Source organism: Molossus molossus, unplaced genomic scaffold (genome assembly GCF_014108415.1).
Source record: "Molossus molossus isolate mMolMol1 unplaced genomic scaffold, mMolMol1.p scaffold_m16_p_21, whole genome shotgun sequence".
Lineage (NCBI taxonomy): Eukaryota > Metazoa > Chordata > Mammalia > Chiroptera > Molossidae > Molossus > Molossus molossus.
The window spans coordinates 36,892,809-36,909,176 of NW_023425357.1; the positions used below are offsets into that span (position 1 = coordinate 36,892,809).

At 40.5% G+C, this 16,368-nt stretch overlaps 1 protein-coding gene across 5 annotated transcripts in view; it reads right to left on the bottom strand.

The window, feature by feature from the left end:
• The window catches only part of NFATC3 (nuclear factor of activated T cells 3), a 133,522-nt gene that overhangs the window by 97,293 nt on the left and 19,861 nt on the right, over window positions 1–16,368 (bottom strand). The window lies entirely within an intron of this gene.

Here is a 16,368-nt window from a genome sequence, read left to right on the forward strand (position 1 = left end):
ACTCCTGCCGCCTCAGCCTCCCTGAGCCTCAGTTCCCGCTGGTTTAATCAGCCAGAGGTTATGAGGACTTCTCTTCCTGGCAGTGAAACCCTGAGCGGGGCACCTGGTGTGAGACGGGGACCCCTCAGTCCTCAGGGAGTACCTTCCCAGCCGAGGTATCCTCCTAATTATTATCCGCCACACATGGGTGTGGGATCAGCACGTCACACCTCCATCTCTGCCCGCGCCCCTCCCACCAGTCTTGATGGGGATTCTTCTTTTTTTTTTATCCTCACCCGAGGAATTTTTTCGTTTTTTGATCAGATAGAGTGGGAGGGAGAGAGAGGGAGAAAGAGAGAGAGACATCAATGTGAAAGGGACACATCCAGTGGTTGCCACCCACATGACCCAACCAGGGTCGGGGACAAACTGCAATCAAGGTACATGCCCTTAGCAAGAACCGAACCCGGCTCTCTCTGGACCACAGGCCGACGCTCTAACCGCTGAGCAAAACTGGCCAGGGCTCCATGCGGCTTCTTTAATTTCGTAGTTGTAGGACTTCCATTCAGCTTGATTTCAGACAGTTTTGAATGATGTTTGTACTGTAGTTTAGTTGTAAATTTGATGTGGTTGTGGGAGGCCGTGATACCAGGCTTACCTACGCCGCCATCTTGATCGGAAGTTGGTAATACTATTTTTAAAATGGGCAAAGAGCACTGGCCATTTTGACTCAGCACTTATAGCATCAGCATGTGGACCAGAGAGTCCCGGGTTCAATTCCCGCTAAGGACACGTACCTCAGTTGCGCTTCGTCCCCAGCCATGGTTAGTGTCGTGTTGGTTGCAGCCTCTCGATGTCACTCCCTCTCTCATCGATGTTTCTCTCTGCCTCTTCCTTCCTCCCTCCCTCTCTCCCATGCTATCTGAAGATAAATGCAAAAACATCCATGGGTGAGGATAAAAAAAATAAAGTAAAATTATAAAATGGGCAAAGAGCTAGGCTTGTGTGGCTCAGTGGTTGAGCGTCGACTCATGTACCATGAGGTGGCTGGTTCAATTTCCAGTCTGGGCACATGCCCAGGTTGTGAACCTGATCCCAATGGGAGGCATGATAGAGGTTGCCAATTGATGTCTCTCCCTCTCCCTTCCTCTCTCTCTAAAATTAATAAAGAACAATTATTTTTTTTTAAAAATGGACAAAGGACTTAAAAAGATATTTCTCCAAAAAAAATGTATGAATTGCCAACAGCATATGAAGTGATGTTCAACATCACTGGTTGGTCATTAAGGAAATGCAAATGAAAACCACAAAGAGATACCGTTTCACACCCACTAGAATGGCTTTAAATTTAAAACACACACAGAAAATAACAAGAATTGGTGAGGATGTGGAGAAACAGCAACCCTCACACATTGTTGGTGGCAAAGTAAGATGGTGCAAACATTGTGGAAAAAATGTCACTGTTTGACAGTGCCTCAAAAAATTAAACACATAATTAGCATAGGACCCAGCAATTCCACCTCTAGGTATATACCTAAGAGAATGCAGACATATGTCTTCAATGAAAATTGTACACAAATGTTTATAGCAACATTATCCATAATAGCCCAAAGGTAGAAACAATCCAAATGTCCATCAATAGATAGACGGGGAAGCAAATTATGGTGTATACATACAATAAAATATTATTCAGCCAAAAGAGCAAAATATTGACAGATGCTGCAACCTGGATGAACCTGGAAAACACTATGGCTAAGAGAAAAAAGGTCACATATTGTATGATGCCTGTTGCCTTTTATATGATATATCTACATAGTCAAAACAGAGACAGAAAGCAGATTAGAAGTCACTAGAGGGCAGGGGTGGGAGGGTAGTTATTTAATGGTTACGAGGTGTTTTTCAGGGGTGATGAAAAGTTTTGAAACTAGAGTAAACTGGTGTTTGCACAACATTGTAAATACACAAAATACCATTTAATTATATACTTTTTCAATGTTTTTATTGATTTTTTTAAATATATATTTTTATTGTTTTTAGAGAGAGGGGAAGGGAGAGAGAGAGATAGAAACATCAATGAGAGAGACACATCGACTGGCTGCCTCATGCACACTCCCCACTGGGGATCGAGCCCACAACCCAGGCATGTGCCCTGACCAGGAATCGAACCAGTGACCTCTTGGTTCATGGGTCGATGCTCAACCACTGAGCCACACCAGCTGGACTTAATCGTATACTTTTAAATGGTTAATTGTATGTTATGTAACTTTGTTTTTAAAAAAAAAAATTTTCTTTATTGATTTTAGAGAGAGGAAGGGAGAAGAAGAGAAAGATGAAAACATCGACGAGAGAATACTGACTGGCTGCCTCCTGCATGCCCCCCTGGAGATTTGGCCCACAACCTGGGCATGTGCCCTGACTGGAAATCAAACCGGCAACCTCTTGGTGCATGGATTGATGCTCAACCACTGAGCCACACCGGCTGGGATGTTATGTAATTTTCACCTCAATAAAAAACTAAAACAAGTTTAAAGAACTTCCCCAGTGAACCAAAGACATACATTTGCCATTCCCAACTGAAAGGCCACTAAATGATAATAAAAGGGTTTTTTTCAAGGGTGTAAACTCACAAAAACAAAAAGGACAGGAGGTGAAACTATGGCAAGAACACTTTTAGAAGCTGGAATGTAGTACTCATCGTACTACACCTGATTTAGCACCTGAAAAAGCTAAAACTTGAGCCAGCAATGAAAAGAAAACTGATTTCCAACAAAGAACTCCCAACACTCAGAATGCACTACACATCAGGTACTTTTGGAAGTGGAGGTGAAGATAAAGCTGAAAACAAGATTGGCACAAAGCTTGTTAAAATTAGATACTAATCTCCTTCCCCATTTCCTATGCCTCCTCACTCTATACTACTGGATATACATTCGTCTAGGCACAAAACTGAGGATTTCCTGAAGAGGAAAAACAGAAAGGCAACCACACTGAAAACAGAGTGATGAAAAAAATCTCTCTAAAACTTATATATTAAAACCTGCAGTACTTTTCCCTCCCTTGGCTCACAATGTATAAGGGGCATACAGTCTGCAGGCAATAGACTGGAAGATTCATTCTTCTCTCAGGAACCTGATTAGCCTAAGAGAAAAGACCTACAGTGAATGACATCACAGGTTACAGCAACCTGGTAAAACTCTTACAGTGAGGGCTGCAGTTAGCAAGTGCCATTTATGATCACAGAACTGCCATTAAGATTTTGGTGCCCCATTTTAAAAAATAAGTAGATAGCTATAAATCATCAAACATCTGAGAAAAGCTTCAACATTAAAGACAGGTGAAAAGAAAAGTGCAGGAAAAAGATTATGCAGTAAGAGGGAAACCTCAAAAATAAAAACAAAACCTATCTTCAATAACCTGAGAAAAAAAGATATTGTAATCTTGAAATAAGAACATGCGCTTAGCTCTAGCCGGTTTTGCTCAGTGGTTAGAGCGTTGGCCTGTGGACCAGAGTTGCAGGTTTGGTTCCAGTCAAGGGCATATACGTTGGTTGCGATTCAATACTCAGCCCTGGTTGGGGTTGTGAGGGAGGCAACCAATTAATGGCTCTCTCTCACATTGATGTTTTTTTCTCTCTCTCCTTCCCTCCCTCCCACTCTATCTGAAGATAAATGGAAAAATATCCTCGAGTAAGGATTAAAGGAAAAACACACACACACACACACACAAAAGAACATGTGATTATTTTAAAAGATAAAATAGCCATGTCTGGTGTGGCTCAACTGGTTGAGTGTTGTCCCCTGCACCAGGTTCGATTTCCAGTCAGGGCACATGCCCAGGTTGTGAGCTACAACCCCAGTAGGCAGTGTGGTGCAGGAGGCAGCTGATGGAGATATTTCTATCTTTCTCTCTTTCTCCCTTCCTCTCTTTCTAAAATCAATAAAAATGTACTTAAAATAAGTAAACTCTTCTAAAAAAAAAAAGATAAAATAAACATGTTCTTCCTCCTGGGAGCATACCCATGCCTTTCACTCACCCCTCTTCCTCCTCCACAGGCATGCATTTCCTAAACTCTACCAGCAACCCCCACAAGACTTGCAACCTAGGAAACAAGGAGCAGAGGCAGCTTGTGCCAGGCTAACCAACCCCCTGAATCTGTCTCCGAAGCCCCTTTTTCTCCAACGTGCTAGTGAGCCAAAGCAGTCCAGCCTGGGCTAATTTCATTCCTATAACATTTCTAGAGAGCCAAAGCAGCCCTATTTAGGCTCTCCCCTGTTGCTTTTTCTGTCCTAAGCCCTTCCTTGTTTCATTGTCCCAAGCTTTAATAAATGTACTCTCAAACAAAAATAAAATAAATTTAAAAATAATACATCCTGGCCAGGTGGTGGCCCAGTTGGTTGGAGAGTCATCCAGTGTACCAAAAGGTTGTGGGCTAAATCCCCAGTTGGGGCACATATAGGAGGCAAACTATCAATGTTTCTCACATTGATGTTTCTCTCTCCTTCTCTCTATAAATATAAATAAAAACATATCCTTGGATAAGGATTTAAAATAAAATTAAAATTAAAAAGATAAAACAAAAACCCCTAGAAATTAAAAATAACAAATGGAGTCCTGGCCATTTGGCTCAGGGCTTAAAGTGCTGGCCTGCATACCAAAGGGTCACAGGTTCAATTCTGAGTCAAGGGCACATGCCTGGGTTGCAGGTTTGATTCCTGGCCCTGGTCGGGGTATCTGATGGAAAAATATCCTCAGTGAGGATTAACAATAAATAAATAAATAACAAATGGAAGGCTCAAAGAAAAAGTAAAAAATCAAAGTTAAAGAATTTTTCCAAAGAGTTAAGCAAAAAGACAAATAGGAAATGAGAGAGAATATTAGAATTTGTCCAGGATTCCCACAGTTGAAAATGAATTCCAGAAGAAGAGAACAGAAAATGAAGAGAGAGAGATAAAGGATCACTGAGGCGCTGGCACAATGAATGAAAACAGATCCATACTAACACACATCATCATGAAATTTCACAACATAAAAAACAAAGAAAAGAACCTAAAAGATTGGGAAGAGGGGAACAGGTTACACATGAAGAACAGAATTAGAATGTTATCAGCCTTCTCAAGAGCAAACCTGGAAGCTAGAAGAAAATGGAGAGCAATACCTTCAAAAATTTTTTTTTAAATTTATATCTAGCCCTGGCCAGTTTGGCTCAGCGGTTGGAGCATCAGCCTGTGGACCAGAGAGTCCCGGGTTCTGTTCCGCTAGGGGCACGTACCAAAAGATTAAAAAAAATTTATATCTAGAATTCTCCACCAGCAATAATTAAGTGTGAGGGGAGAATAAAAACATTTTAAAACATTTTTATTATTTTTTTTTTTATCCTCACCCGAGGACATTTTTCCATTTTTTGTTCAGATGAAGTGGGAGGGAGAGAGAGAGAGAGAGAGAGAGAAACATCAATGTGAAAGGGACATTTCGAGTGGCTGCCTCCCACATGACCCAACCAGGGCCGGGGACAAACTGCAACCAAGGTACGTGTCCTTAGTGGGAACCGAATCCGGGACCACAGGCCAACGCTTCATCCACTGAGCCAAACCGGCCAGGGCAACATTTTTAAATATGTAAGGTCTTAAAAATTTACCTCCCATTGCCTTCAGTTACTGGAGGAAGTACTCCACCAAAATGAGTGTAAAGTAATCAAGCAAAAGGAAGACATGCATCCAAGAAACAGGTGATCCAACACAATAGAAAGGCAAAGGGACCCCTCGAAATAATGGAGAGGGGAGATCTCAGAACGGCAAAGGCATAACAGCCTATTCCAGATTACAGAAGTTTGGAAGGCTCTGAGAGAGAAGTCTATAAGAAAATTAAATTGACAGACTAACTGATGTGTTTGAAAGTATTGAGATGAGAGTCAGGCACTTTAGGAATGAATTAGCATAAGTACACAGAAAAATAACAACAATAATTGCTAACTCTAGAAAAGAAATAAACTGCACAAGGAAGGAAATACAATAATACTATGCTAAATGACTTGGCTATGAGTAGAACAATATGTACTTGTAATAATAAAAACAATATTAATTTAATCACAATTATGATATAACCATATTGGGGAATGAGAACTGTGCCCATATGTAATTGGCAATAAAAATGTGCTAAACTTGCCCTGGCCGGTTTGGCTCAGCGGTTAGAGCGTCGGCCTGCGGTCCTGAGAGACCCGGGTTCGGTTCCCGCTAAGGACGCGTACCTCGGTTGCAGTTTGTCCCCGGCCCTGGTCGGTTGTGCGGGTGGCAGCCACTCGATGTGTCCCTTTCACGTCGATGTTTCTCTCTCTCTCTCTGTTCCTCTCTCTCCCTCCCACTCTATCTGAACAAAAAATGCAAAAATGTCCTCAGGTGAGGATTAAAAAAAAAAAAAAAAGTGCTAAACTTCACTTTCTAAATAAGAAGTCAACAGAAAATGGCTAAAACTGGAAAAAAAAAAAAAGTCAAGAAGTAGCAGTATGAGCATTTTATCTAGAAATCTGAAGGCAAATACTAAAAAACTGATAAAAGAAATGAAAGCAAGCACCACGAGGAAGGGGAAAAAAGTGAGGTAAAGGTAGAGTCAAGAAACTTTCTCCAGAATAAGCTTTACTGAACAATTTGATTCTTTAAACAAGGAAAAGCATATATAACTTCAATAATACTTGTAATAACTAAAAAAATAGAACTTTGCAAGAAAAATGATGGTTAACAAGCCATCAATTGGCAAATTCAAAACAATTCAGAAACTTGGAAAGGAAAATTAGCACATTAGAAAGGAAATAAGAACAAAAATGTTGAGTAATTTTACAAAAGGAAAATTAATGTTGAAAATGAGATTATATTAACATAGCTAGAATTGGAACAATGCAACAAGAAGCAAAAGAAAGTAAAATGATTTATACCCAAGTTCATTAAGCAAAAGAAATCCACTTTATTGCCCTGGCCAGTTTGGCTCAGCGGTTAGAGCATCGGCCTGCGGTCCGGAGAGACCCGGGTTTGGTTCCCGCTAAGGGCACGTACTTCGGTTGCAGTTTGTCCCCGGCCCTGGTTGGTCGTGCGGGTGGCAGCCACTCGATGTGTCCCTTCACGTCGATGTTTCTCTCTCTCTCTCCCTTCCTCTCTCTCCCTCCCACTCTATCTGTACAAAAAATGGAAAAATATCCTCGGGTGAGGATAAAAAAAAAAAGAAATCCACTTTATTCAAGAACCTATTAAGAAGCACAGTGTGTTAGAACAAATGTGGAATTTCACGCAGGGACTCAATTCTACTATAACCAAAGCAGAAAGAAAATACTTCCTAAGAAGTTTTTAAAAACAAAGGATTCCACTATCTTTAGGCTCTATCATTGCTGAAAATAATAATAATAATGAACAGTTAAAACAAGAGAATCATTTGGCAACCACTTACAGTATGTAACACTATAAGGCTTGATTGTGGGAACAAAGTCAATAGTATAGAAATAGTGCTATAATCACAGCTCAACTTCTACATGTAGGAAAAAATATATACAGTCAATTTACAACTGAGAGAACAGAGAATATGTACTAGTATGCTTTTGTTAAAAAAATCATATATACATATATATGTATGTACACACACACACACACACACACGCCAGACAACATAATTTTCTCCTAAGACAGCCCTTATAGTGACCTACAAGGAGAAAAAAATTAGGAGAAAACCAAGTCTATCTAGATTATAATAAGCCTTTAAGTCCATCCCATGTGACATTATCACCAACAGGCATAAGAAATCATAACAGCAATTAGGTAGGTAAACAGCTGCTTTGAAAACAGTGAACCACAGATATCAGCATTTAGAACCTGTGCTTTTCACATTACTTATGAATAAACAATATAAAGATAGCAAATATAGCCCTGGCCAGTTTGGCTCAGTGGTTAGAGCGTCGGCCTGCGGTCCGGAGAGACCCGGGTTCGGTTCCTGCTAAGGGCACGTACTTCGGTTGCAGTTTGTCCCCGGCCCTGGTTGGTCGTGCGGGTGGCAGCCACTCGATGTGTCCCTTCACATCGATGTTTCTCTCTCTCTCTCCCTCCCACTCTATCTGTACGAAAAATGGAAAAATATCCTCAGGTGAGGATAAAAAAATAAAAAATAATAAAAAAAAAATAAAGATAGCAAATATATACTCATGTTTCCAAAAATTATACAATCTGTATTAATTATACACAATGGCAGCTACTATGGAAGATGAAATTCAGAATGACCATGAGAGCTGGGGGGAAAAAAATCCCTTAAAAGCAGAGAGAAAACAACAAAGTGGTCTAATTATGATTCCAACACAAATACAGAATAAGACCACACTAGACAAAAATTAGATTGTATATCACAGTATTTAGGAGGTAGTATGGAACAATACAACAAGCATGAGGCAGGGAATCAAAGGAGAAAAAAAGAATAGAGAACACTGACTTTGGGGTGAAAGACACCACTTAGGTTCATCAAGTCAACCAGTCTGAGTTTCAATTACCTTATCTGTAAACTGAGGATAATATCTACACTGGAAGGTTGTTGTGAGGATTCTAGATAATCTGTATCAACACCTAGCATTGTATCCAGAACAGACATTAAATAAAAGTTAGATTTATTATATATAACATTAACAGAACAGAAACCTGGGTTTCAATAACATACATATTACTATCGACTATAATTTTTTTAAAAACACTTTTTTTGGAAAGTATTATCCTAAGCGAAACAAGCCAAACAGAAAAAGACAAGTATCATATGATCTCACTTATTGGTGGAATATAATGAACATAACAGTCTGAGAAATGGGATAGTCCCAGAGACGTGGAAGTGGGGTACAGACTGACAATCCCCAGAAGAGGGGATGGTGGGGAGAGATAAACCACAGAACTTATTTATATGCATGTATGCATCAACAATGGACATGGACAACAAAGCTGGAGACAAGGCGGGGACAGGGGGGGAATCAGTGGGGGGAAAAGGAGAAACATCTGTAACAAAAATAAATTATTAATAAAAAAATAAAAGATAAATAAAATAAAAACTTTTTTTTTTTTTTAAGATAGAGTGGAAGGGGGGGGGGGGAGAAACATTCATGTGAGAGAGAGACATCGACGTTGCCTCCCACACAACCCCAACAGGGGCCGGGGATCTAGGTTGACTGGGAATCAAACCTAAGACCCTTCAGTCCACAGGCCAACACTCTAACCACTGAACCATACCGGCCAGGGATAATTTATCCTTTTCATTTCTTTCTTTCTCAGGAAAAAAATGACCTGTCTCCCATATAAAAGCTAATCTCTCCATCTAAATTCCATTCCCTAGTTCCATCAGTTATTTTCCACAGCTTTAACATTCCCCTTCTCTCCACTGGCTACTTCCTTCAGTCTTTCACTTCCTTTAAAAAGCTTCCCTGAGCCCTAGCTAGTTTTGCTCAGTGGTTAGAGCATCAGCCTGTGGACCAGAGAGTCCCAGGTTTGATTCTGGCCAAGGTCACATACAATGGTTGTGGGGTCATGCCAGAGGCAACCAATTGATGTCTGTCTGTCTGTCTGTCTGTCTCTCTCTCTCTCTCCCCCTCCCTTCCTCCCTCTCCCCTCCCCCCCAACTCTGTCTGAAAATAAATGGAAAAATATCCTCAGGTAAGGATTTTAAAAAATAAAAAGCTTCCCTGAGATCTGAGTTGTCCTTTAGGGTCTTCTCTCTCCGCCTTCCTCCAAAACACTGGTTCTCAATGGAGAAAGTTTTGCTCCTCAAGAATCATTTGACAATGTTTGGAAGTGTTTTTGGTTGTCACCTCTAGAGGGGTAATACTGGCATGTAGTAAGTAGGTGCCTGGGATGCTACTAAGCATCCTATGATATACAATTCAGAGCCCCAAAACAAAGAATTATCAGTGTGAAATGTCAACACTACCACAGTTCAGAGACCTTGATCTAAAAACTAAATTTTTAGAAAGAGTAGTGTACTGTCAATGTCTCCACTTTCTCACTTTCTCTTTTTTTCTCTCACTTTCAAAGTTATCTGGCTTTGTGTTTCATCCATCCACTGAAACAGCCCTTAATACAGTCTGCACACCTGTACTGATCTCCTGGAAGAAGTAGACATTAACCACTCTTGCTTAAACTACTCTATTTGAAAGGCAATAATAAAGATGAAAGAAAGAAATAAAACAGAAAACAAGAGAGTAAAATAAATGAAAACAAAACATGATTCTTTCAGAGCAAGTGAATTGAAAGCTTATGTTCACACAAAAACCAGTATGTGGCTCTTTACAGAAGATTTATTAATAATTGTCAAATATCAGGAACCAAGAGATATCTTTCAACAGGTAAAAGGATAAACTAACTTCGGCACATCCATACAGTGGAATACTTTATAGTGATAAAAACAAACTAGCTAGTGATACATACAATGACATGGATAAATGTCATCTTAAATGAATCATGCAAATTGAAAGAAACTAGACACAAAGGGAAGAGGGAGTGAGTAACTACAAAGGGGGCCCAGGGGAGCTTTTTAAGATGATGAACTGTCCGGCCCATGTGGCTCAGTGGTTGAGCGTCGACTCATGCACCAAGAGGTCGCCAGTTCTATTCCCGGTCAGGACATATGCTCAGTTTGTGGGCCTGAGTAGGGGGCACGCAGGAGGCAGACAATCAATGTTCTCTCTCATCAACGTTTCTCTCTCTCTCCCTCTCCCTTCCCCTCTCTCTTTAAAATCAATAAAGGGGGGGGGGAGATGATGGAACTGTTCTGTATGGTACTGGGGTAAGGAATACATAACTCTATGCATCTGTCAAAACCCACACAACTAAACATCACAAAGAATGAACTTTAAAATATCAACCAGCAAAACCAATGGACACGGACAACAAAGCCAGGTATGGTGTGGGGGGTAGGGAGTCAATGGGGAAAAAAAGAAGAAACATCTGTAACAAAAATAAATTAATAAAAAATTATATAAAAAATAATAATAAAAATAAAATATCAACCAGAAGTTTGGGGGATTCCAAGATGGCATGCACACAATGTGAAAAGAATGTATTATATTACTAGCATATAATATATCCTCAAAAAAGTATCCAGACTAAATAAAAATCTCTTACAATTCAACAAAAAGACAACCCCAATTTTAAAATGGGACTATTTTTAGAACCTGAATACACATTTCTCCAAAGATAATACACAAATAGCTGGTACACACATGAAAAGACATACAACATCACTAGTCATTAGGGAAAAACAAATCAAAACCACAGTAAGAAACCAAAAATGGAAAATAAGTATTAGTGAGGATATGGAGAAATTGAAACTTTCTCTCTCTTTTTTGATTTGGTATGTGCCCCTAGCGGGAACCAAACCTGGGACTCTCTGGTCCGCAGGCCGATGTTCCAACCGCTGAGCCAAACTGGCCAGGGCGAAATTGGAACTTTCATACATTACTAATGGGAGTGTAAAATGGTGTAGCTAGTATGGGAAAGTCAGCTCCTCAAAAAGTTAAACATGGAATTAACATGTAATGAACAATTCCACTCTTAGGTATGTACCCAAGAGAAATGAAAATGTCCACTCAGAGAAATCTGTGCATGATTGTCTATAGCAAAACTTACAATAGTAATACTTATACACTAAAAATATAAACGACTGCTGAGAAATTAAATAACAGTGATCTGTAATAAAACAATAATAAGTATATAATAAAGTAATAAAGTAAATGGCCCAGCTGGTGTGGCTCAGTGGCTGAGTAGCAGTCATGCAGGAGGCAGCCAATCAATGTTCTCTCTCATCGATGTTTCTCTCTCCCTCTTCCTTCCTCTCTCTCTAAAATCAATAAAGAAAAAAAATTAAAATAATAAAGTAAATTAATAGAGAAATTTTATTCATAGATTAGAAGTCCCAATACTGATACCAGTTCTCCCAAAACTGGTGTATAGATTTCACATAATCCTAATCAAAATTCAGGTAAGTATTTTTGTAAAATTGGCAAACTGATTTAAAATTTATATAAAAAGACCAAAGGATTTAGAATAGCCAAAATAATCTGATAAAGAACACAGTTAAAAAAGTGACACTATCTGAATTTAAAAGTTACTATAAAGGTACAATAATCATGATACTGAAGTATCAGTAAAAGATACAGAGCTCAAAATAGAACAGAGTCCAAAAGTAAACTCACTCATATATAGTCAACTAATTTTTGACTAAGGTGTAAAGACAATGCTGTGGAGAAAGGATAGCCTTTTCAATAAACAGGGCTAGAAGAACTGGATATTCATATGTAACATCAATGAACTTGAGCCCTGGTTAGGAGGCTCAATTTCTGAAACAGGCTAGTTAGTAGTACGCCAGGACAAGTGAAATAGGGAAACTAAGAGACAGTTAAACAATCTGCAGTCATCTTGAAAATCTAGATGCCAAGTATGTGCAGCCATTTAGTAAAACCTATCTTCCCTAAACCAGGGACCCTTAGGAGTAAATGGTTTATTTACACTTCTCCCCAACCAGAGACAGCAGAAATCCAATTACTGCCATTTGTCAACCACACTCAAGGACAGATGAAGTTAAGAGAATAAACCTCACCCGGCTGGTATGGCTCAGTGTTTGAGCACTGACCCATCACCAAGAGGTCGCCGGTTCAATTCCCAGTCAGGGCACATGCCCAGGTTGTGGGCCAAATCCCCAGTGGGGGACATGCAGGAGGTGGCCAATCTATGTTCTCTCTCATGGATGTTTCTATCTCTCTCTCTCCCTCTCCCTTCCTCTCTGTCTAAAATGAATAAACAAAAAAAATAAGATAATAAACCTCGCCCAGCCAGTGAAGCTCAGTGCATCGACCTATGCACCAAGAGGTCACTGATTCAGGTTATGAGCTAGATCCCCAGCAGAGGCTATACAGAAAGCAGACAACTGATGATATTTCTATCTCACCCTCACCCTTCCTCTGCCTCCAAAAAAAAAAAAATTATAAAAGATAATAAACCTTATTTTCATACATCAGTATAAGGCTGACGAATATTCTATTGAGATCCTCCCCCTAAGAACTCCCCTAAACACTCAGCCTTTAAAACCCCTCAAAATGGCCCTGGCTAGTTTGGCTCGGCGGTTAGAGCGTCAGCCTGCGAGAACCGGGTTCAGTTCCCACTAAGGGCATGTAGCGTGGTTGCGGTTTTTCCCCAGCCCTGGTTGGTTTGTGTGGGTGGCAGCCACCCTGGTTGGTTCGTGTGGGTGGCAGCCACTCAATGTGTCCCTTTCACGTTGATGTTTCTCTCTCTCTCCCTCCTACTCTATCTGAACAAAAAAATGGAAAAATGTCCTCAGGTGAGGATTTTAAAAAAAAACAAACCCCTCAAAATAAAGGTCTATCTTGAGCTCTCCCTCCCAGGAGCATGCCTGAGCCTCCCCACTCTTCTTTCCCCACAGGCATGCAACCAAGGCAGCAATGGGCAGTGCCAGTTCAACCCCCCTGAAGCTGTCCCCAAGGTCCCCTTTTCTCTGACTGCTTAGTGAGCCAAAGAAGCCCAGCCTAGGCTCATTTCCCGAGCCCTTCCTTGTTTTATTGTCCCCAGTTTTAATAAACATCCTCTCAAATTCACTTGGACTTGTTGCAAAATTTTTCGTGCTTAAAGTCAAGAACCCACACATTACCAGCAGGCCCTAGGCAGACCTGCCAAGGGTCAAGTCCCCTTTCTAGTAATAGTCCCATATACTGAAAAGGTTGCACTTTGATTCCTAGTCAGGGTATATACCTGGGTTGCAGGTTCAATACCTGGTCAAGGGGCTTACAGGAGGTAACCAATCAATGTTTCTCTCACATCGATGTTTCTCTCTCCCTTACTCTCTCTCTGAAAATCAATAGAAACATATCCTCAGGAGAGTATTTAAAAAACAAAATTAAATCAAAATAGATTATAGACCTAAATGCAAAATCAAAAACTATAAAACCTCCCCAAAGATACTAGAAGAAAATTTTTGCAAACTTACTTTAGGCAAAGATTTCTTACATATAACATCAAAAGCATAATCCATAAAATAACAAACTGATAAATTAAAACTAAAAACTTCTACAAAAGACACTATTAATGAAAAGACAAGCCACAGATTGGGGAAAACTCTTTGCAAAGCATGTATCTGATAAAAAGGCAAATCTAAAAATGTAAAGAACTCTCAACACTTTACATAAGAAAATCCAATTTTATTATGATTAGTTTTTAATTTTTTTTCTTCTTTATTGATTTTTGAGAGAAAGGAAGGGAGAGGGAGAGATAGAAACATTAATGAGAGACTACATTGATTAGCCACCTCCTGCATGCCCCTCACTGGGGATTTGGCCCATAACTTGGGCATGTGCCCTGACCAGGAATCAAACCGGCGACCTCTTGGTGCACAGGTCAATGCTCAACCACTGAACCACACCGAACCACACCAGCTGGGTGAGAAGAAGAAAATCCAATTTTAAAAAAGGCAGACTTGCCCTGGCCAGTTTGGCTCAGCGGTTGGAGCATCGGCCTATGGTCTAGAGAGACCTGGGTTCGGTTCCCGCTTAGGGCGCATACCTCGGTTGCAGTTTGTCCCCAGCCCTGGTTGGTCGTGCGGGTGGCAGCCACTCGATGTGTCCCTTTCCCATTGATGTTTCTCTCGCTCTCTCTTCCTCTCTCTCCCTCCCACTCTATCTGAACAAAAAAAAGGAAGAATGTTCTCAAGTGAGGATGAAAAAAAAAAAAAAGGCAGACTTACACAGCCAGTGTGGCTCAATGGATTGAGTATTATCCCATGGACTGAGAGGTTCCATTTGATGCCCAGTCAGGGCATATGCCCCGGGTTATGGTTTTGATCCCCCAGTAGGGGGCAAGCAGGAGGCAGATTATCAATGTTTATCTCCCTCACATCAATGTTTCTATCTCTCTCTCCCTTTCTCACTCTCTAAAAAAAAAATCAATAAAAACACTTTTAAAAAAAAGAGGCAGAGACTTCAATGGACACTTGACTAAAAATGATACAGTGATGATAAAAAAGATGCTTAATAGTATTAGTCACTAGGAAAATAAATTAAAACCATAATGTGCATGGCCAGTATAGCTCAGTTGGTTGAGCATCATCCCATGCACCAGGAGGTCGCTGGTTCGATTCCCAGTCAGGGCACATGCCTGGGTTGCAGCCTTGATCCCCAGTAAGGGGTGTGCGGGAGGCAGCCAATCAATGTTTCTCTCTCATCGATGTTTCTCTCTTTTTCCCTCTTCCTTCCTCTCTCTGAGATCAATAAAAATATATTTTGAAAAACATGAGGTACCACTAAACACCTTTCAGAATGGCTAAAATAAGAAATAATAAGCCGGGCCGGTATGGCTCAGTGGTTCAGCGTCAACCCATGCACCAAGAGGTCGCTGGTTCGATTCCTGGTTAGGGCATATACCCAGGTTGTGGGCCAAATCCCCAGTTCAGGCATGCAGGAGGTGGCCAATCGATGGTCTCTCTCACTGATATTTTTCTCTCTCTCCCTCCCTCCCTCCCTCTCCCTTCTTCTCTCTCTATAAAGAAAAGAAAGAGCCCTGGCCGGTTTGGCTCAGCGGTTAGAGCGTTGGCCTGCGGTCCAGAGAGACCCGGGTTCGGTTCCCGCTAAGGGCATGTACCTTGGTTGCAGTTTGTCCCCGGCCCTGGTTGGGTCGTGTGGGTGGCAACCACTCGATGTGTCGCTTTCACGTCGATGTTTCTCTCTCTCTCTCTCCCTCTCACTCTATCTGAACAAAATATCAAAAAATGTCCTCGGGTGAGGATAAAAAAACAAAACAAAAACAAAAGAAAGAAAAGAAAGAAAAAGGAGAAATAACAATACCACTAAATGCTGCCCAAGATGCAGAGAAACTGGACAACCTATGCACTGCTGGTGGTAAGGTAAAAGTTGGGCAATTTCTTTTAAAACTAAACTCCCATAGTGGAGGTTGGCAGGCAACTACTATTGGGAATTTATAACCAAAGAAATAAAAACTTATATTCACACAAAAACCTGTACACAAATATTCATAGTAACTTTATTCATGCTAGCCAATAACTGGCAAAAAAACCCCAAATGTCCTTCAATTGGTAAAGGTTAGACAAATATCAAGGAATACTACTCATTAATTAAAAGGAACAAACAATATATGCAGCAACTTGTAAGGATATCTAGGGAATTATACTGAGTGATAAAACCCAACCTTAAAAGGTTAAATACTATATGACTCAATTTATATAACATTTTCTCGAAATATAATTATGGTGATAGAGAACAGATTAGTTGTTGCCAGGAATTAGAGACTGGGGAGGGGAGAAGGAAGGGAAGTGGGTATGACCATAAAGAGGCTAATGAGATGGAACTTTGTGGTAATGGAACAGTTC